Consider the following 16,106-nt stretch of genomic DNA (forward strand, 5'->3'; position numbering starts at 1 on the left):
TTTTTTTTTAGTTGGTGTGGTGGAGTCCTTGAATCTTTTTTTTCCCCCGAGTCTTTCTTCCATGCTATCTTCAAGAGAGTTAAGGACAGCCATGGTTATCGCCTACGGCCACATCACCCTGAAAGCGCCCGATCTCGTCTGATCTCGGAGGCTAAGCAGGGTCGGGCCTGGTTAGTACCTGGATGGGAGACCGCCTGGGAATACCAGGTGCTGTAGGCTTTTTTTTTTTTTTTTTTTTTTAAACAATTTTATTAAGCAATTGACATGGCATACAATCGTTTTCAGTACTGGGCGCAACCAGTAGTACAGTACAGTTGTTGCAGAAGTGAGTACATGCAAATGAAAGCAGCATGAGTCCAATGTCAAAACAGAACAAAAATAGAACACTATCAGTATGTATATATTTGTTCGTACAACATCAATACACCTCCAATGGGGGAGCATAGTAGGAACTAAGGGTGATCCCGCGCCCCTAGGGGGCCCTCCCCAACCGTCGGGGGGGGGGGGTGGGGTAGCGGGAGAGAGAGAGAGAAAAAAAAAAAAAAGGGGGGGGAAGGGGGAATATCCTGAGGGAGAAGAGGAGACCAGTTGTGTAAAGGACAGAGCTATCACTGCCCAGAGGGCTCGGTCGTGGATGCGTCCGCAGGGAGATTTGGGTCCACTGAGGCGTGTGATTCCCGGTAGTGGATCCAACATGCCCACGATTCTCGAAATTTGTCATGAGTGTCATTAGCACGGTGGATTAGTTGTTCCATATCTTTAATTCTATCAACCCTGAGGTGCCAGTCATGCAACGTGGGGACAGAGGTAGACTTCCACTTCAAGGGGACACACTGTGTGGCGGCGTTAACAAGATGCAATGTTAGCGACTTGCGATAATGTTTCCTAGGCACCACAGTATGGTGCAGTAAGTACTGCGCTGGGGAGAACTCTAAGAAGTAGGTGGTGATCTGGACGATACACTCGTGGACCTCCTTCCAGAACGGCACTATCAGGGGGCAGTCCCACCAAATGTGGAGGAGGGAGCCCGTGGCCCCACCACACCTCCAACATTCAGCCGAAACTGCGGGGAAGATCCTATGTAGTTTTTCGGGGGTGCGATACCACCGGGTGCACAGTTTGTATCTATTCTCCTGGGCTGTCACATTAACGGATCCCTTGTGGGCGTGCTCCCAAATGTGGTCCCAGTCTTCGTCTGACAAGTCAAGGGATAGGTCAGTGTTCCAGGACACCCGGAACTGGTCAGTGGATGGCACCATTGACAGCAGCAGGGAGTATAGTGCAGAAATCAGATGGCGTTGTGGTCGGTCCGCAGCACAAATGAGTTCTATCGGGGTTAAGTCTCGGGACCACCGTAAGGGTGTTCGGGCACCCCCCAAAAAGTGTCTGATTTGTAGAAACTTAAAGAACGGTATATTCAGGTGCGGGAGTGTGGTGGCCATTTCGGCCTGGTTGAGCATGGTTCCGTTTCGAAAGAAGTGGCTAGCTCTTACCCGTATGGGGTCTAGAGGCACTGTGGAGTCACTAGCGGTAATGCTAGGCGGAAAGTCTGGGTTAAGAACTAGGGGAGTCATTGGTCCAGGTGATGGGGTCATACCCATTTTACGGCACACTGTCTCAAAGTTCCGGAGCGTGGGTCCAGTTAGGGGGTGCTCTAGGCAGGGTTTAGGGACCGATCGGGCTTCAATCCACGGGAGATGAGCTATGGGAAACGAAAGGAATTTGTTTTCCACCGATACCCAGTCCTTGCTACCGGCATGGAGGTGCCAATCCACCACCCTTGCCAGTTGACATGCCTTGTGATACAAAGTAATGTCAGGTAATCCCAGCCCTCCCTTTAGTTTTGGCAGTATCAGTTTGTCCCAACTTAATCGAGGGGAGCGGCCGGACCAGAGGAATGCCCTGCAACATCGCTTAAAAGCAGCAAAAAAGGACTGCGGTAGTTTAATCGGTATCGCTTGCAGTAAATACAGTATCCTAGGGAGGACATTCATCTTCAGCACGGCAGCTCTCCCAAACCAAGAGAGAAAGCCTTTGGTCCAGCACTGCAGGTCCTCCTTGATGGCCTGCAGAGCCGGTAGAAAATTAAGAGCATAGAGATCTCTTAAGTCGGGAGGTATTTTGATACCCAAGTAAGTGATGCCGCGCGTCTCCCATTTAAATGGGAAGGACCGCTTGCAGTGTGTGACCAGTGAGTCAGGGAGGGACACGTTTAAGGCATGGGACTTGTCAAAGTTTATTTGGAGGTTAGATAAGAGTTTAAATTTCTGGAAGTCGAGTAGCAGATTGGGGATCGTCGTGATAGGGTCGGACAGGAATAGGAGAACGTCATCCGCGTACGCAGCTACCTTGCAACTTTTACTGCCAACCTCAATGCCCTTAATAGTTGGGTTGTCACGCAGTCTACGCAGCAACGGTTCCATTGTGAGCACAAAAATGAGCGGGGATAAGGGGCACCCCTGTCGTGTGCCATTCGTGAGGGAGAAGGCGCTTGACAGCCGGCCATTAACTCTGACGCAGGCAGTTGGCGCAGAGTATAGTACCATAATCATCTGTATGAGGCGAGGTGGAAGACCAAGTCTACCAAGCACTGCCTCCATGTAATCCCATGCCACTCTGTCAAACGCCTTCTCTGCGTCCAAGGAGAGAAGAAACCCCCTCCCCTTGGAGGATTTTAACCAGTGGTGTATATTGAGCGCTTTTATGGTATTGTCTCTGGCTTCCCTTCCAGGGACAAAACCCACTTGGTCCAACGATATGATGTTAGGGAGGAGTGGAAGTAAGCGATTCGCTAGGATTTTGGCGTAGAGCTTCACGTCGACATTTAGCAGTGAGATTGGTCGGTAGCTGGATACCAGAGAGGCGTCCTTTCCTGGTTTGGGAATCAGGGAAATGTGGGCATTAAGTAGGTCTTTTGCGTGATGTGTGGAGGTCGGAAGGGCATTAAAGACAGTCAGAAAGTTCGGCAGAAGTACTTCCGCAAAAGCCTTGTAGTAGCAGACCGGTAGGCCATCTGGGCCAGGCTTTTTTTTTTTTAGTTGGTGTGGTGGAGTCCTTGAATCTTTTTTTTCCCGAGTCTTTCTTCCATGCTATCTTCAAGAGAGTTAAGGACAGCCATGGTTATCGCCTACGGCCACATCACCCTGAAAGCGCCCGATCTCGTCTGATCTCGGAGGCTAAGCAGGGTCGGGCCTGGTTAGTACCTGGATGGGAGACCGCCTGGGAATACCAGGTGCTGTAGGCTTTTTTTTTTTTAGTTGGTGTGGTGGAGTCCTTGAATCTTTTTTTTCCCGAGTCTTTCTTACATGCTATCTTCAAGAGAGTTAAGGACAGCCATGGTTATCGCCTACGGCCACATCACCCTGAAAGCGCCCGATCTCGTCTGATCTCGGAGGCTAAGCAGGGTCGGGCCTGGTTAGTACCTGGATGGGAGACCGCCTGGGAATACCAGGTGCTGTAGGCTTTTTTTTTTTTAGTTGGTGTGGTGGAGTCCTTGAATCTTTTTTTTCCCGAGTCTTTCTTACATGCTATCTTCAAGAGAGTTAAGGACAGCCATGGTTATCGCCTACGGCCACATCACCCTGAAAGCGCCCGATCTCGTCTGATCTCGGAGGCTAAGCAGGGTCGGGCCTGGTTAGTACCTGGATGGGAGACCGCCTGGGAATACCAGGTGCTGTAGGCTTTTTTTTTTAGTTGGTGTGGTGGAGTCCTTGAATCTTTTTTTTCCCGAGTCTTTCTTCCATGCTATCTTCAAGAGAGTTAAGGACAGCCATGGTGATCGCCTACGGCCACATCACCCTGAAAGCGCCCGATCTCGTCTGATCTCGGAGGCTAAGCAGGGTCGGGCCTGGTTAGTACCTGGATGGGAGACCGCCTGGGAATACCAGGTGCTGTAGGCTTTTTTTTTTAGTTGGTGTGGTGGAGTCCTTGAATCTTTTTTTTCCCGAGTCTTTCTTCCATGCTATCTTCAAGAGAGTTAAGGACAGCCATGGTTATCGCCTATGGCCACATCACCCTGAAAGCGCCCGATCTCGTCTGATCTCGGAGGCTAAGCAGGGTCGGGCCTGGTTAGTACCTGGATGGGAGACCGCCTGGGAATACCAGGTGCTGTAGGCTTTTTTTTTTTAGTTGGTGTGGTGGAGTCCTTGAATCTTTTTTTTCCCGAGTCTTTCTTACATGCTATCTTCAAGAGAGTTAAGGACAGCCATGGTTATCGCCTACGGCCACATCACCCTGAAAGCGCCCGATCTCGTCTGATCTCGGAGGCTAAGCAGGGTCGGGCCTGGTTAGTACCTGGATGGGAGACCGCCTGGGAATACCAGGTGCTGTAGGCTTTTTTTTTTAGTTGGTGTGGTGGAGTCCTTGAATCTTTTTTTTCCCGAGTCTTTCTTCCATGCTATCTTCAAGAGAGTTAAGGACAGCCATGGTTATCGCCTACGGCCACATCACCCTGAAAGTGCCCGATCTCGTCTGATCTCGGAGGCTAAGCAGGGTCGGGCCTGGTTAGTACCTGGATGGGAGACCGCCTGGGAATACCAGGTCCTGTAGGCTTTTTTTTTTAGTTGGTGTGGTGGAGTCCTTGAATCTTTTTTTTCCCGAGTCTTTCTTACATGCTATCTTCAAGAGAGTTAAGGACAGCCATGGTTATCGCCTACGGCCACATCACCCTGAAAGCGCCCGATCTCGTCTGATCTCGGAGGCTAAGCAGGGTCGGGCCTGGTTAGTACCTGGATGGGAGACCGCCTGGGAATACCAGGTGCTGTAGGCTTTTTTTTTTAGTTGGTGTGGTGGAGTCCTTGAATCTTTTTTTCCCCGAGTCTTTCTTACATGCTATCTTCAAGAGAGTTAAGGACAGCCATGTTTATCGCCTACGGCCACATCACCCTGAAAGCGCCCGATCTCGTCTGATCTCGGAGGCTATGCAGGGTCGGGCCTGGTTAGTACCTGGATGGGAGACCGCCTGGGAATACCAGGTGCTGTAGGCTTTTTTTTTTAGTTGGTGTGGTGGAGTCCTTGAATCTTTTTTTTCCCCGAGTCTTTCTTCCATGCTATCTTCAAGAGAGTTAAGGACAGCCATGGTTATCGCCTACGGCCACATCACCCTGAAAGCGCCCGATCTCGTCTGATCTCGGAGGCTAAGCAGGGTCGGGCCTGGTTAGTACCTGGATGGGAGACCGCCTGGGAATACCAGGTGCTGTAGGCTTTTTTTTTTAGTTGGTGTGGTGGAGTCCTTGAATCTTTTTTTTCCCCGAGTCTTTCTTCCATGCTATCTTCAAGAGAGTTAAGGACAGCCATGGTTATCGCCTACGGCCACATCACCCTGAAAGCGCCCGATCTCGTCTGATCTCGGAGGCTAAGCAGGGTCGGGCCTGGTTAGTACCTGGATGGGAGACCGCCTGGGAATACCAGGTGCTGTAGGCTTTTTTTTTTTTAGTTGGTGTGGTGGAGTCCTTGAATCTTTTTTTTCCCCGAGTCTTTCTTCCATGCTATCTTCAAGAGAGTTAAGGACAGCCATGGTTATCGCCTACGGCCACATCACCCTGAAAGCGCCCGATCTCGTCTGATCTCGGAGGCTAAGCAGGGTCGGGCCTGGTTAGTACCTGGATGGGAGACCGCCTGGGAATACCAGGTGCTGTAGGCTTTTTTTTTTTAGTTGGTGTGGTGGAGTCCTTGAATCTTTTTTTCCCCCGAGTCTTTCTTCCATGCTATCTTCAAGAGAGTTAAGGACAGCCATGGTTATCGCCTACGGCCACATCACCCTGAAAGCGCCCGATCTCGTCTGATCTCGGAGGCTAAGCAGGGTCGGGCCTGGTTAGTACCTGGATGGGAGACCGCCTGGGAATACCAGGTGCTGTAGGCTTTTTTTTTTTAGTTGGTGTGGTGGAGTCCTTGAATCTTTTTTTCCCCCGAGTCTTTCTTCCATGCTATCTTCAAGAGAGTTAAGGACAGCCATGGTTATCGCCTACGGCCACATCACCCTGAAAGCGCCCGATCTCGTCTGATCTCGGAGGCTAAGCAGGGTCGGGCCTGGTTAGTACCTGGATGGGAGACCGCCTGGGAATACCAGGTGCTGTAGGCTTTTTTTTTTAGTTGGTGTGGTGGAGTCCTTGAATCTTTTTTTTCCCCGAGTCTTTCTTCCATGCTATCTTCAAGAGAGTTAAGGACAGCCATGGTTATCGCCTACGGCCACATCACCCTGAAAACGCCCGATCTCGTCTGATCTCGGAGGCTAAGCAGGGTCGGGCCTGGTTAGTACCTGGATGGGAGACCGCCTGGGAATACCAGGTGCTGTAGGCTTTTTTTTTTTAGTTGGTGTGGTGGAGTCCTTGAATCTTTTTTTTCCCCGAGTCTTTCTTCCATGCTATCTTCAAGAGAGTTAAGGACAGCCATGGTTATCGCCTACGGCCACATCACCCTGAAAGCGCCCGATCTCGTCTGATCTCGGAGGCTAAGCAGGGTCGGGCCTGGTTAGTACCTGGATGGGAGACCGCCTGGGAATACTAGGTGCTGTAGGCTTTTTTTTTTTAGTTGGTGTGGTGGAGTCCTTGAATCTTTTTTTTCCCCGAGTCTTTCTTCCATGCTATCTTCAAGAGAGTTAAGGACAGCCATGGTTATCGCCTACGGCCACATCACCCTGAAAGCGCCCGATCTCGTCTGATCTCGGAGGCTAAGCAGGGTCGGGCCTGGTTAGTACCTGGATGGGAGACCGCCTGGGAATACCAGGTGCTGTAGGCTTTTTTTTTTTAGTTGGTGTGGTGGAGTCCTTGAATCTTTTTTTTCCCCGAGTCTTTCTTCCATGCTATCTTCAAGAGAGTTAAGGACAGCCATGGTTATCGCCTACGGCCACATCACCCTGAAAGCGCCCGATCTCGTCTGATCTCGGAGGCTAAGCAGGGTCGGGCCTGGTTAGTACCTGGATGGGAGACCGCCTGGGAATACCAGGTGCTGTAGGCTTTTTTTTTTAGTTGGTGTGGTGGAGTCCTTGAATCTTTTTTTTCCCCGAGTCTTTCTTCCATGCTATCTTCAAGAGAGTTAAGGACAGCCATGGTTATCGCCTACGGCCACATCACCCTGAAAGCGCCCGATCTCGTCTGATCTCGGAGGCTAAGCAGGGTCGGGCCTGGTTAGTACCTGGATGGGAGACCGCCTGGGAATACCAGGTGCTGTAGGCTTTTTTTTTTAGTTGGTGTGGTGGAGTCCTTGAATCTTTTTTTTCCCCGAGTCTTTCTTCCATGCTATCTTCAAGAGAGTTAAGGACAGCCATGGTTATCGCCTACGGCCACATCACCCTGAAAGCGCCCGATCTCGTCTGATCTCGGAGGCTATGCAGGGTCGGGCCTGGTTAGTACCTGGATGGGAGACCGCCTGGGAATACCAGGTGCTGTAGGCTTTTTTTTTTTAGTTGGTGTGGTGGAGTCCTTGAATCTTTTTTTTCCCCGAGTCTTTCTTCCATGCTATCTTCAAGAGAGTTAAGGACAGCCATGGTTATCGCCTACGGCCACATCACCCTGAAAGCGCCCAATCTCGTCTGATCTCGGAGGCTAAGCAGTGTCGGGCCTGGTTAGTACCTGGATGAGAGACCGCCTGGGAATACCAGGTGCTGTAGGCTTTTTTTTTTTAGTTGGTGTGGTGGAGTCCTTGAATCTTTTTTTCCCGAGTCTTTCTTCCATGCTATCTTCAAGAGAGTTAAGGACAGCCATGGTTATCGCCTACGGCCACATCACCCTGAAAGCGCCCGATCTCGTCTGATCTCGGAGGCTAAGCAGGGTCGGGCCTGGTTAGTACCTGGATGGGAGACCGCCTGGGAATACCAGGTGCTGTAGGCTTTTTTTTTTTAGTTGGTGTGGTGGAGTCCTTGAATCTTTTTTTTCCCCGAGTCTTTCTTCCATGCTATCTTCAAGAGAGTTAAGGACAGCCATGGTTATCGCCTACGGCCACATCACCCTGAAAGCGCCCGATCTCGTCTGATCTCGGAGGCTAAGCAGGGTCGGGCCTGGTTAGTACCTGGATGGGAGACCGCCTGGGAATACTAGGTGCTGTAGGCTTTTTTTTTTTAGTTGGTGTGGTGGAGTCCTTGAATCTTTTTTTCCCCCGAGTCTTTCTTCCATGCTATCTTCAAGAGAGTTAAGGACAGCCATGGTTATCGCCTACGGCCACATCACCCTGAAAGCGCCCGATCTCGTCTGATCTCGGAGGCTAAGCAGGGTCGGGCCTGGTTAGTACCTGGATGGGAGACCGCCTGGGAATACCAGGTGCTGTAGGCTTTTTTTTTTTAGTTGGTGTGGTGGAGTCCTTGAATCTTTTTTTTCCCCGAGTCTTTCTTCCATGCTATCTTCAAGAGAGTTAAGGACAGCCATGGTTATCGCCTACGGCCACATCACCCTGAAAGCGCCCGATCTCGTCTGATCTCGGAGGCTAAGCAGGGTCGGGCCTGGTTAGTACCTGGATGGGAGACCGCCTGGGAATACCAGGTGCTGTAGGCTTTTTTTTTTTAGTTGGTGTGGTGGAGTCCTTGAATCTTTTTTTTCCCCGAGTCTTTCTTCCATGCTATCTTCAAGAGAGTTAAGGACAGCCATGGTTATCGCCTACGGCCACATCACCCTGAAAGCGCCCGATCTCGTCTGATCTCGGAGGCTAAGCAGGGTCGGGCCTGGTTAGTACCTGGATGGGAGACCGCCTGGGAATACCAGGTGCTGTAGGCTTTTTTTTTTTAGTTGGTGTGGTGGAGTCCTTGAATCTTTTTTTTCCCCGAGTCTTTCTTCCATGCTATCTTCAAGAGAGTTAAGGACAGCCATGGTTATCGCCTACGGCCACATCACCCTGAAAGCGCCCGATCTCGTCTGATCTCGGAGGCTATGCAGGGTCGGGCCTGGTTAGTACCTGGATGGGAGACCGCCTGGGAATACCAGGTGCTGTAGGCTTTTTTTTTTTAGTTGGTGTGGTGGAGTCCTTGAATCTTTTTTTTCCCCGAGTCTTTCTTCCATGCTATCTTCAAGAGAGTTAAGGACAGCCATGGTTATCGCCTACGGCCACATCACCCTGAAAGCGCCCAATCTCGTCTGATCTCGGAGGCTAAGCAGGGTCGGGCCTGGTTAGTACCTGGATGGGAGACCGCCTGGGAATACCAGGTGCTGTAGGCTTTTTTTTTTTAGTTGGTGTGGTGGAGTCCTTGAATCTTTTTTTCCCGAGTCTTTCTTCCATGCTATCTTCAAGAGAGTTAAGGACAGCCATGGTTATCGCCTACGGCCACATCACCCTGAAAGCGCCCGATCTCGTCTGATCTCGGAGGCTAAGCAGGGTCGTGCCTGGTTAGTACCTGGATGGGAGACCGCCTGGGAATACCAGGTGCTGTAGGCTTTTTTGTTTTGGTGGAGTCTTGAATCTCTTTTTTCCCCGAGTCTTTCTTCCATGCTATCTTCAAGAGAGTTAAGGACAGCCATGGTTATCGCCTACGGCCACATCACCCTGAAAGCGCCCAATCTCGTCTGATCTCGGAGGCTAAGCAGGGTCGGGCCTGGTTAGTACCTGGATGGGAGACCGCCTGGGAATACCAGGTGCTGTAGGCTTTTTTTTTTAGTTGGTGTGGTGGAGTCCTTGAATCTTTTTTTCCCGAGTCTTTCTTCCATGCTATCTTCAAGAGAGTTAAGGACAGCCATGGTTATCGCCTACGGCCACATCACCCTGAAAGCGCCCGATCTCGTCTGATCTCGGAGGCTAAGCAGGGTCGGGCCTGGTTAGTACCTGGATGGGAGACCGCCTGGGAATACCAGGTGCTGTAGGCTTTTTTTTTTAGTTGGTGTGGTGGAGTCCTTGAATCTTTTTTTTCCCCGAGTCTTTCTTCCATGCTATCTTCAAGAGAGTTAAGGACAGCCATGGTTATCGCCTACGGCCACATCACCCTGAAAGCGCCCGATCTCGTCTGATCTCGGAGGCTAAGCAGGGTCGGGCCTGGTTAGTACCTGGATGGGAGACCGCCTGGGAATACTAGGTGCTGTAGGCTTTTTTTTTTTAGTTGGTGTGGTGGAGTCCTTGAATCTTTTTTTCCCCCGAGTCTTTCTTCCATGCTATCTTCAAGAGAGTTAAGGACAGCCATGGTTATCGCCTACGGCCACATCACCCTGAAAGCGCCCGATCTCGTCTGATCTCGGAGGCTAAGCAGGGTCGGGCCTGGTTAGTACCTGGATGGGAGACCGCCTGGGAATACCAGGTGCTGTAGGCTTTTTTTTTTTAGTTGGTGTGGTGGAGTCCTTGAATCTTTTTTTTCCCCGAGTCTTTCTTCCATGCTATCTTCAAGAGAGTTAAGGACAGCCATGGTTATCGCCTACGGCCACATCACCCTGAAAGCGCCCGATCTCGTCTGATCTCGGAGGCTAAGCAGGGTCGGGCCTGGTTAGTACCTGGATGGGAGACCGCCTGGGAATACCAGGTGCTGTAGGCTTTTTTTTTTTAGTTGGTGTGGTGGAGTCCTTGAATCTTTTTTTTCCCCGAGTCTTTCTTCCATGCTATCTTCAAGAGAGTTAAGGACAGCCATGGTTATCGCCTACGGCCACATCACCCTGAAAGCGCCCGATCTCGTCTGATCTCGGAGGCTAAGCAGGGTCGGGCCTGGTTAGTACCTGGATGGGAGACCGCCTGGGAATACCAGGTGCTGTAGGCTTTTTTTTTTAGTTGGTGTGGTGGAGTCCTTGAATCTTTTTTTTCCCCGAGTCTTTCTTCCATGCTATCTTCAAGAGAGTTAAGGACAGCCATGGTTATCGCCTACGGCCACATCACCCTGAAAGCGCCCGATCTCGTCTGATCTCGGAGGCTATGCAGGGTCGGGCCTGGTTAGTACCTGGATGGGAGACCGCCTGGGAATACCAGGTGCTGTAGGCTTTTTTTTTTAGTTGGTGTGGTGGAGTCCTTGAATCTTTTTTTTCCCCGAGTCTTTCTTCCATGCTATCTTCAAGAGAGTTAAGGACAGCCATGGTTATCGCCTACGGCCACATCACCCTGAAAGCGCCCAATCTCGTCTGATCTCGGAGGCTAAGCAGGGTCGGGCCTGGTTAGTACCTGGATGGGAGACCGCCTGGGAATACCAGGTGCTGTAGGCTTTTTTTTTTTAGTTGGTGTGGTGGAGTCCTTGAATCTTTTTTTCCCGAGTCTTTCTTCCATGCTATCTTCAAGAGAGTTAAGGACAGCCATGGTTATCGCCTACGGCCACATCACCCTGAAAGCGCCCGATCTCGTCTGATCTCGGAGGCTAAGCAGGGTCGTGCCTGGTTAGTACCTGGATGGGAGACCGCCTGGGAATACCAGGTGCTGTAGGCTTTTTTGTTTTGGTGGAGTCTTGAATCTCTTTTTTCCCCCAGTCTTTCTTCCATGCTATCTTCAAGAGAGTTAAGGACAGCCATGGTTATCGCCTACGGCCACATCACCCTGAAAGCGCCCAATCTCGTCTGATCTCGGAGGCTAAGCAGGGTCGGGCCTGGTTAGTACCTGGATGGGAGACCGCCTGGGAATACCAGGTGCTGTAGGCTTTTTTTTTTTAGTTGGTGTGGTGGAGTCCTTGAATCTTTTTTTCCCGAGTCTTTCTTCCATGCTATCTTCAAGAGAGTTAAGGACAGCCATGGTTATCGCCTACGGCCACATCACCCTGAAAGCGCCCGATCTCGTCTGATCTCGGAGGCTAAGCAGGGTCGTGCCTGGTTAGTACCTGGATGGGAGACCGCCTGGGAATACCAGGTGCTGTAGGCTTTTTTTTTTTAGTTGGTGTGGTGGAGTTCTTGAATCTTTTTTTTCCCCCGAGTCTTTCTTCCATGCTATCTTCAAGAGAGTTAAGGACAGCCATGGTTATCGCCTACGGCCACATCACCCTGAAAGCGCCCGATCTCGTCTGATCTTGGAGGCTAAGCAGGGTCGGGCCTGGTTAGTACCTGGATGGGAGACCGCCTGGGAATACCAGGTGCTGTAGGCTTTTTTTTTTTTTTTTTTTTTAAACAATTTTATTAAGCAATTGACATGGCATACAATCGTTTTCAGTACTGGGCGCAACCAGTAGTACAGTACAGTTGTTGCAGAAGTGAGTACATGCAAATGAAAGCAGCATGAGTCCAATGTCAAAACAGAACAAAAATAGAACACTATCAGTATGTATATATTTGTTCGTACAACATCAATACACCTCCAATGGGGGAGCATAGTAGGAACTAAGGGTGATCCCGCGCCCCTAGGGGGCCCTCCCCAACCGTCGGGGGGGGGGGGGGGGGGGGGGGGGGGGGAGAGAGAGAAAAAAAAAAAAAAGGGGGGGGAAGGGGGAATATCCTGAGGGAGAAGAGGAGACCAGTTGTGTAAAGGACAGAGCTATCACTGCCCAGAGGGCTCGGTCGTGGATGCGTCCGCAGGGAGATTTGGGTCCACTGAGGCGTGTGATTCCCGGTAGTGGATCCAACATGCCCACGATTCTCGAAATTTGTCATGAGTGTCATTAGCACGGTGGATTAGTTGTTCCATATCTTTAATTCTATCAACCCTGAGGTGCCAGTCATGCAACGTGGGGACAGAGGTAGACTTCCACTTCAAGGGGACACACTGTGTGGCGGCGTTAACAAGATGCAATGTTAGCGACTTGCGATAATGTTTCCTAGGCACCACAGTATGGTGCAGTAAGTACTGCGCTGGGGAGAACTCTAAGAAGTAGGTGGTGATCTGGACGATACACTCGTGGACCTCCTTCCAGAACGGCACTATCAGGGGGCAGTCCCACCAAATGTGGAGGAGGGAGCCCGTGGCCCCACCACACCTCCAACATTCAGCCGAAACTGCGGGGAAGATCCTATGTAGTTTTTCGGGGGTGCGATACCACCGGGTGCACAGTTTGTATCTATTCTCCTGGGCTGTCACATTAACGGATCCCTTGTGGGCGTGCTCCCAAATGTGGTCCCAGTCTTCGTCTGACAAGTCAAGGGATAGGTCAGTGTTCCAGGACACCCGGAACTGGTCAGTGGATGGCACCATTGACAGCAGCAGGGAGTATAGTGCAGAAATCAGATGGCGTTGTGGTCGGTCCGCAGCACAAATGAGTTCTATCGGGGTTAAGTCTCGGGACCACCGTAAGGGTGTTCGGGCACCCCCCAAAAAGTGTCTGATTTGTAGAAACTTAAAGAACGGTATATTCAGGTGCGGGAGTGTGGTGGCCATTTCGGCCTGGTTGAGCATGGTTCCGTTTCGAAAGAAGTGGCTAGCTCTTACCCGTATGGGGTCTAGAGGCACTGTGGAGTCACTAGCGGTAATGCTAGGCGGAAAGTCTGGGTTAAGAACTAGGGGAGTCATTGGTCCAGGTGATGGGGTCATACCCATTTTACGGCACACTGTCTCAAAGTTCCGGAGCGTGGGTCCAGTTAGGGGGTGCTCTAGGCAGGGTTTAGGGACCGATCGGGCTTCAATCCACGGGAGATGAGCTATGGGAAACGAAAGGAATTTGTTTTCCACCGATACCCAGTCCTTGCTACCGGCATGGAGGTGCCAATCCACCACCCTTGCCAGTTGACATGCCTTGTGATACAAAGTAATGTCAGGTAATCCCAGCCCTCCCTTTAGTTTTGGCAGTATCAGTTTGTCCCAACTTAATCGAGGGGAGCGGCCGGACCAGAGGAATGCCCTGCAACATCGCTTAAAAGCAGCAAAAAAGGACTGCGGTAGTTTAATCGGTATCGCTTGCAGTAAATACAGTATCCTAGGGAGGACATTCATCTTCAGCACGGCAGCTCTCCCAAACCAAGAGAGAAAGCCTTTGGTCCAGCACTGCAGGTCCTCCTTGATGGCCTGCAGAGCCGGTAGAAAATTAAGAGCATAGAGATCTCTTAAGTCGGGAGGTATTTTGATACCCAAGTAAGTGATGCCGCGCGTCTCCCATTTAAATGGGAAGGACCGCTTGCAGTGTGTGACCAGTGAGTCAGGGAGGGACACGTTTAAGGCATGGGACTTGTCAAAGTTTATTTGGAGGTTAGATAAGAGTTTAAATTTCTGGAAGTCGAGTAGCAGATTGGGGATCGTCGTGATAGGGTCGGACAGGAATAGGAGAACGTCATCCGCGTACGCAGCTACCTTGCAACTTTTACTGCCAACCTCAATGCCCTTAATAGTTGGGTTGTCACGCAGTCTACGCAGCAACGGTTCCATTGTGAGCACAAAAATGAGCGGGGATAAGGGGCACCCCTGTCGTGTGCCATTCGTGAGGGAGAAGGCGCTTGACAGCCGGCCATTAACTCTGACGCAGGCAGTTGGCGCAGAGTATAGTACCATAATCATCTGTATGAGGCGAGGTGGAAGACCAAGTCTACCAAGCACTGCCTCCATGTAATCCCATGCCACTCTGTCAAACGCCTTCTCTGCGTCCAAGGAGAGAAGAAACCCCCTCCCCTTGGAGGATTTTAACCAGTGGTGTATATTGAGCGCTTTTATGGTATTGTCTCTGGCTTCCCTTCCAGGGACAAAACCCACTTGGTCCAACGATATGATGTTAGGGAGGAGTGGAAGTAAGCGATTCGCTAGGATTTTGGCGTAGAGCTTCACGTCGACATTTAGCAGTGAGATTGGTCGGTAGCTGGATACCAGAGAGGCGTCCTTTCCTGGTTTGGGAATCAGGGAAATGTGGGCATTAAGTAGGTCTTTTGCGTGATGTGTGGAGGTCGGAAGGGCATTAAAGACAGTCAGAAAGTTCGGCAGAAGTACTTCCGCAAAAGCCTTGTAGTAGCAGACCGGTAGGCCATCTGGGCCAGGCTTTTTTTTTTTTAGTTGGTGTGGTGGAGTCCTTGAATCTTTTTTTTCCCGAGTCTTTCTTACATGCTATCTTCAAGAGAGTTAAGGACAGCCATGGTTATCGCCTACGGCCACATCACCCTGAAAGCGCCCGATCTCGTCTGATCTCGGAGGCTAAGCAGGGTCGGGCCTGGTTAGTACCTGGATGGGAGACCGCCTGGGAATACCAGGTGCTGTAGGCTTTTTTTTTTTTAGTTGGTGTGGTGGAGTCCTTGAATCTTTTTTTTCCCGAGTCTTTCTTCCATGCTATCTTCAAGAGAGTTAAGGACAGCCATGGTTATCGCCTACGGCCACATCACCCTGAAAGCGCCCGATCTCGTCTGATCTCGGAGGCTAAGCAGGGTCGGGCCTGGTTAGTACCTGGATGGGAGACCGCCTGGGAATACCAGGTGCTGTAGGCTTTTTTTTTTTTAGTTGGTGTGGTGGAGTCCTTGAATCTTTTTTTTCCCGAGTCTTTCTTACATGCTATCTTCAAGAGAGTTAAGGACAGCCATGGTTATCGCCTACGGCCACATCACCCTGAAAGCGCCCGATCTCGTCTGATCTCGGAGGCTAAGCAGGGTCGGGCCTGGTTAGTACCTGGATGGGAGACCGCCTGGGAATACCAGGTGCTGTAGGCTTTTTTTTTTAGTTGGTGTGGTGGAGTCCTTGAAACTTTTTTTTCCCGAGTCTTTCTTCCATGCTATCTTCAAGAGAGTTAAGGACAGCCATGGTGATCGCCTACGGCCACATCACCCTGAAAGCGCCCGATCTCGTCTGATCTCGGAGGCTAAGCAGGGTCGGGCCTGGTTAGTACCTGGATGGGAGACCGCCTGGGAATACCAGGTGCTGTAGGCTTTTTTTTTTAGTTGGTGTGGTGGAGTCCTTGAATCTTTTTTTTCCCGAGTCTTTCTTCCATGCTATCTTCAAGAGAGTTAAGGACAGCCATGGTTATCGCCTATGGCCACATCACCCTAAAAGCGCCCGATCTCGTCTGATCTCGGAGGCTAAGCAGGGTCGGGCCTGGTTAGTACCTGGATGGGAGACCGCCTGGGAATACCAGGTGCTGTAGGCTTTTTTTTTTTAGTTGGTGTGGTGGAGTCCTTGAATCTATTTTTTCCCGAGTCTTTCTTACATGCTATCTTCAAGAGAGTTAAGGACAGCCATGGTTATCGCCTACGGCCACATCACCCTGAAAGCGCCCGATCTCGTCTGATCTCGGAGGCTAAGCAGGGTCGGGCCTGGTTAGTACCTGGATGGGAGACCGCCTGGGAATACCAGGTGCTGTAGGCTTTTTTTTTTAGTTGGTGTGGTGGAGTCCTTGAATC

The 16,106-nt window shown here is 50.8% G+C and overlaps 47 non-coding genes and 1 pseudogene across 47 annotated transcripts; all 48 read left to right on the plus strand.

The window, feature by feature from the left end:
* Positions 1-100: 100 nt before the first annotated feature.
* On the plus strand, positions 101-219 carry LOC120923490. Its single transcript, XR_005745964.1, has one exon. It is a non-coding gene; the product is annotated as a 5S ribosomal RNA (ribosomal RNA).
* Positions 220-3,125: 2,906 nt separating this feature from the next.
* LOC120923537 lies at positions 3,126-3,244 on the plus strand. Its single transcript, XR_005746006.1, has one exon. It is a non-coding gene; the product is annotated as a 5S ribosomal RNA (ribosomal RNA).
* A 100-nt stretch (positions 3,245-3,344) lies between these two features.
* On the plus strand, positions 3,345-3,463 carry LOC120923548. Its single transcript, XR_005746017.1, has one exon. It is a non-coding gene; the product is annotated as a 5S ribosomal RNA (ribosomal RNA).
* Positions 3,464-3,563: 100 nt separating this feature from the next.
* LOC120923560 lies at positions 3,564-3,682 on the plus strand. The gene has a single exon (XR_005746028.1). It is a non-coding gene; the product is annotated as a 5S ribosomal RNA (ribosomal RNA).
* Positions 3,683-3,780: 98 nt separating this feature from the next.
* LOC120923571 lies at positions 3,781-3,899 on the plus strand. The gene has a single exon (XR_005746039.1). It is a non-coding gene; the product is annotated as a 5S ribosomal RNA (ribosomal RNA).
* Positions 3,900-3,997: 98 nt separating this feature from the next.
* On the plus strand, positions 3,998-4,116 carry LOC120923505. The gene has a single exon (XR_005745978.1). It is a non-coding gene; the product is annotated as a 5S ribosomal RNA (ribosomal RNA).
* A 99-nt stretch (positions 4,117-4,215) lies between these two features.
* Positions 4,216-4,334, plus strand: LOC120923496. Its single transcript, XR_005745970.1, has one exon. It is a non-coding gene; the product is annotated as a 5S ribosomal RNA (ribosomal RNA).
* Positions 4,335-4,432: 98 nt separating this feature from the next.
* LOC120923525 lies at positions 4,433-4,551 on the plus strand. Its single transcript, XR_005745997.1, has one exon. It is a non-coding gene; the product is annotated as a 5S ribosomal RNA (ribosomal RNA).
* Positions 4,552-4,649: 98 nt separating this feature from the next.
* LOC120923508 lies at positions 4,650-4,768 on the plus strand. Its single transcript, XR_005745981.1, has one exon. It is a non-coding gene; the product is annotated as a 5S ribosomal RNA (ribosomal RNA).
* Positions 4,769-4,866: 98 nt separating this feature from the next.
* LOC120923514 lies at positions 4,867-4,985 on the plus strand. The gene has a single exon (XR_005745987.1). It is a non-coding gene; the product is annotated as a 5S ribosomal RNA (ribosomal RNA).
* A 99-nt stretch (positions 4,986-5,084) lies between these two features.
* On the plus strand, positions 5,085-5,203 carry LOC120923520. The gene has a single exon (XR_005745992.1). It is a non-coding gene; the product is annotated as a 5S ribosomal RNA (ribosomal RNA).
* Positions 5,204-5,302: 99 nt separating this feature from the next.
* LOC120923529 lies at positions 5,303-5,421 on the plus strand. Its single transcript, XR_005745999.1, has one exon. It is a non-coding gene; the product is annotated as a 5S ribosomal RNA (ribosomal RNA).
* Positions 5,422-5,522: 101 nt separating this feature from the next.
* Positions 5,523-5,641, plus strand: LOC120923530. The gene has a single exon (XR_005746000.1). It is a non-coding gene; the product is annotated as a 5S ribosomal RNA (ribosomal RNA).
* A 100-nt stretch (positions 5,642-5,741) lies between these two features.
* On the plus strand, positions 5,742-5,860 carry LOC120923531. The gene has a single exon (XR_005746001.1). It is a non-coding gene; the product is annotated as a 5S ribosomal RNA (ribosomal RNA).
* A 100-nt stretch (positions 5,861-5,960) lies between these two features.
* LOC120923532 lies at positions 5,961-6,079 on the plus strand. Its single transcript, XR_005746002.1, has one exon. It is a non-coding gene; the product is annotated as a 5S ribosomal RNA (ribosomal RNA).
* A 99-nt stretch (positions 6,080-6,178) lies between these two features.
* On the plus strand, positions 6,179-6,297 carry LOC120923504. The gene has a single exon (XR_005745977.1). It is a non-coding gene; the product is annotated as a 5S ribosomal RNA (ribosomal RNA).
* A 100-nt stretch (positions 6,298-6,397) lies between these two features.
* LOC120923510 lies at positions 6,398-6,516 on the plus strand. The gene has a single exon (XR_005745983.1). It is a non-coding gene; the product is annotated as a 5S ribosomal RNA (ribosomal RNA).
* A 100-nt stretch (positions 6,517-6,616) lies between these two features.
* LOC120923533 lies at positions 6,617-6,735 on the plus strand. Its single transcript, XR_005746003.1, has one exon. It is a non-coding gene; the product is annotated as a 5S ribosomal RNA (ribosomal RNA).
* Positions 6,736-6,835: 100 nt separating this feature from the next.
* LOC120923535 lies at positions 6,836-6,954 on the plus strand. The gene has a single exon (XR_005746004.1). It is a non-coding gene; the product is annotated as a 5S ribosomal RNA (ribosomal RNA).
* Positions 6,955-7,053: 99 nt separating this feature from the next.
* Positions 7,054-7,172, plus strand: LOC120923536. Its single transcript, XR_005746005.1, has one exon. It is a non-coding gene; the product is annotated as a 5S ribosomal RNA (ribosomal RNA).
* Positions 7,173-7,271: 99 nt separating this feature from the next.
* Positions 7,272-7,390, plus strand: LOC120923515. The gene has a single exon (XR_005745988.1). It is a non-coding gene; the product is annotated as a 5S ribosomal RNA (ribosomal RNA).
* Positions 7,391-7,490: 100 nt separating this feature from the next.
* Positions 7,491-7,609, plus strand: LOC120923527 (annotated as a pseudogene).
* A 98-nt stretch (positions 7,610-7,707) lies between these two features.
* LOC120923538 lies at positions 7,708-7,826 on the plus strand. The gene has a single exon (XR_005746007.1). It is a non-coding gene; the product is annotated as a 5S ribosomal RNA (ribosomal RNA).
* Positions 7,827-7,926: 100 nt separating this feature from the next.
* LOC120923511 lies at positions 7,927-8,045 on the plus strand. The gene has a single exon (XR_005745984.1). It is a non-coding gene; the product is annotated as a 5S ribosomal RNA (ribosomal RNA).
* Positions 8,046-8,145: 100 nt separating this feature from the next.
* On the plus strand, positions 8,146-8,264 carry LOC120923539. Its single transcript, XR_005746008.1, has one exon. It is a non-coding gene; the product is annotated as a 5S ribosomal RNA (ribosomal RNA).
* Positions 8,265-8,364: 100 nt separating this feature from the next.
* LOC120923540 lies at positions 8,365-8,483 on the plus strand. Its single transcript, XR_005746009.1, has one exon. It is a non-coding gene; the product is annotated as a 5S ribosomal RNA (ribosomal RNA).
* Positions 8,484-8,583: 100 nt separating this feature from the next.
* LOC120923541 lies at positions 8,584-8,702 on the plus strand. The gene has a single exon (XR_005746010.1). It is a non-coding gene; the product is annotated as a 5S ribosomal RNA (ribosomal RNA).
* A 100-nt stretch (positions 8,703-8,802) lies between these two features.
* Positions 8,803-8,921, plus strand: LOC120923516. The gene has a single exon (XR_005745989.1). It is a non-coding gene; the product is annotated as a 5S ribosomal RNA (ribosomal RNA).
* A 100-nt stretch (positions 8,922-9,021) lies between these two features.
* LOC120923521 lies at positions 9,022-9,140 on the plus strand. The gene has a single exon (XR_005745993.1). It is a non-coding gene; the product is annotated as a 5S ribosomal RNA (ribosomal RNA).
* Positions 9,141-9,238: 98 nt separating this feature from the next.
* Positions 9,239-9,357, plus strand: LOC120923506. Its single transcript, XR_005745979.1, has one exon. It is a non-coding gene; the product is annotated as a 5S ribosomal RNA (ribosomal RNA).
* Positions 9,358-9,447: 90 nt separating this feature from the next.
* LOC120923522 lies at positions 9,448-9,566 on the plus strand. The gene has a single exon (XR_005745994.1). It is a non-coding gene; the product is annotated as a 5S ribosomal RNA (ribosomal RNA).
* Positions 9,567-9,663: 97 nt separating this feature from the next.
* Positions 9,664-9,782, plus strand: LOC120923542. Its single transcript, XR_005746011.1, has one exon. It is a non-coding gene; the product is annotated as a 5S ribosomal RNA (ribosomal RNA).
* A 99-nt stretch (positions 9,783-9,881) lies between these two features.
* On the plus strand, positions 9,882-10,000 carry LOC120923512. Its single transcript, XR_005745985.1, has one exon. It is a non-coding gene; the product is annotated as a 5S ribosomal RNA (ribosomal RNA).
* A 100-nt stretch (positions 10,001-10,100) lies between these two features.
* LOC120923543 lies at positions 10,101-10,219 on the plus strand. The gene has a single exon (XR_005746012.1). It is a non-coding gene; the product is annotated as a 5S ribosomal RNA (ribosomal RNA).
* Positions 10,220-10,319: 100 nt separating this feature from the next.
* LOC120923544 lies at positions 10,320-10,438 on the plus strand. Its single transcript, XR_005746013.1, has one exon. It is a non-coding gene; the product is annotated as a 5S ribosomal RNA (ribosomal RNA).
* Positions 10,439-10,538: 100 nt separating this feature from the next.
* Positions 10,539-10,657, plus strand: LOC120923545. The gene has a single exon (XR_005746014.1). It is a non-coding gene; the product is annotated as a 5S ribosomal RNA (ribosomal RNA).
* Positions 10,658-10,756: 99 nt separating this feature from the next.
* On the plus strand, positions 10,757-10,875 carry LOC120923517. Its single transcript, XR_005745990.1, has one exon. It is a non-coding gene; the product is annotated as a 5S ribosomal RNA (ribosomal RNA).
* Positions 10,876-10,974: 99 nt separating this feature from the next.
* LOC120923523 lies at positions 10,975-11,093 on the plus strand. Its single transcript, XR_005745995.1, has one exon. It is a non-coding gene; the product is annotated as a 5S ribosomal RNA (ribosomal RNA).
* Positions 11,094-11,191: 98 nt separating this feature from the next.
* On the plus strand, positions 11,192-11,310 carry LOC120923507. The gene has a single exon (XR_005745980.1). It is a non-coding gene; the product is annotated as a 5S ribosomal RNA (ribosomal RNA).
* Positions 11,311-11,400: 90 nt separating this feature from the next.
* Positions 11,401-11,519, plus strand: LOC120923524. The gene has a single exon (XR_005745996.1). It is a non-coding gene; the product is annotated as a 5S ribosomal RNA (ribosomal RNA).
* A 98-nt stretch (positions 11,520-11,617) lies between these two features.
* On the plus strand, positions 11,618-11,736 carry LOC120923509. Its single transcript, XR_005745982.1, has one exon. It is a non-coding gene; the product is annotated as a 5S ribosomal RNA (ribosomal RNA).
* Positions 11,737-11,837: 101 nt separating this feature from the next.
* On the plus strand, positions 11,838-11,956 carry LOC120923513. The gene has a single exon (XR_005745986.1). It is a non-coding gene; the product is annotated as a 5S ribosomal RNA (ribosomal RNA).
* Positions 11,957-14,862: 2,906 nt separating this feature from the next.
* LOC120923546 lies at positions 14,863-14,981 on the plus strand. Its single transcript, XR_005746015.1, has one exon. It is a non-coding gene; the product is annotated as a 5S ribosomal RNA (ribosomal RNA).
* Positions 14,982-15,081: 100 nt separating this feature from the next.
* LOC120923547 lies at positions 15,082-15,200 on the plus strand. The gene has a single exon (XR_005746016.1). It is a non-coding gene; the product is annotated as a 5S ribosomal RNA (ribosomal RNA).
* Positions 15,201-15,300: 100 nt separating this feature from the next.
* LOC120923549 lies at positions 15,301-15,419 on the plus strand. Its single transcript, XR_005746018.1, has one exon. It is a non-coding gene; the product is annotated as a 5S ribosomal RNA (ribosomal RNA).
* A 98-nt stretch (positions 15,420-15,517) lies between these two features.
* On the plus strand, positions 15,518-15,636 carry LOC120923551. Its single transcript, XR_005746019.1, has one exon. It is a non-coding gene; the product is annotated as a 5S ribosomal RNA (ribosomal RNA).
* Positions 15,637-15,734: 98 nt separating this feature from the next.
* Positions 15,735-15,853, plus strand: LOC120923519. The gene has a single exon (XR_005745991.1). It is a non-coding gene; the product is annotated as a 5S ribosomal RNA (ribosomal RNA).
* Positions 15,854-15,952: 99 nt separating this feature from the next.
* LOC120923552 lies at positions 15,953-16,071 on the plus strand. The gene has a single exon (XR_005746020.1). It is a non-coding gene; the product is annotated as a 5S ribosomal RNA (ribosomal RNA).
* Positions 16,072-16,106: the final 35 nt, after the last annotated feature.

This window comes from Rana temporaria, unplaced genomic scaffold (assembly GCF_905171775.1).
Source record: "Rana temporaria unplaced genomic scaffold, aRanTem1.1, whole genome shotgun sequence".
In the NCBI taxonomy this organism is placed as follows: Eukaryota; Metazoa; Chordata; class Amphibia; order Anura; family Ranidae; genus Rana; species Rana temporaria.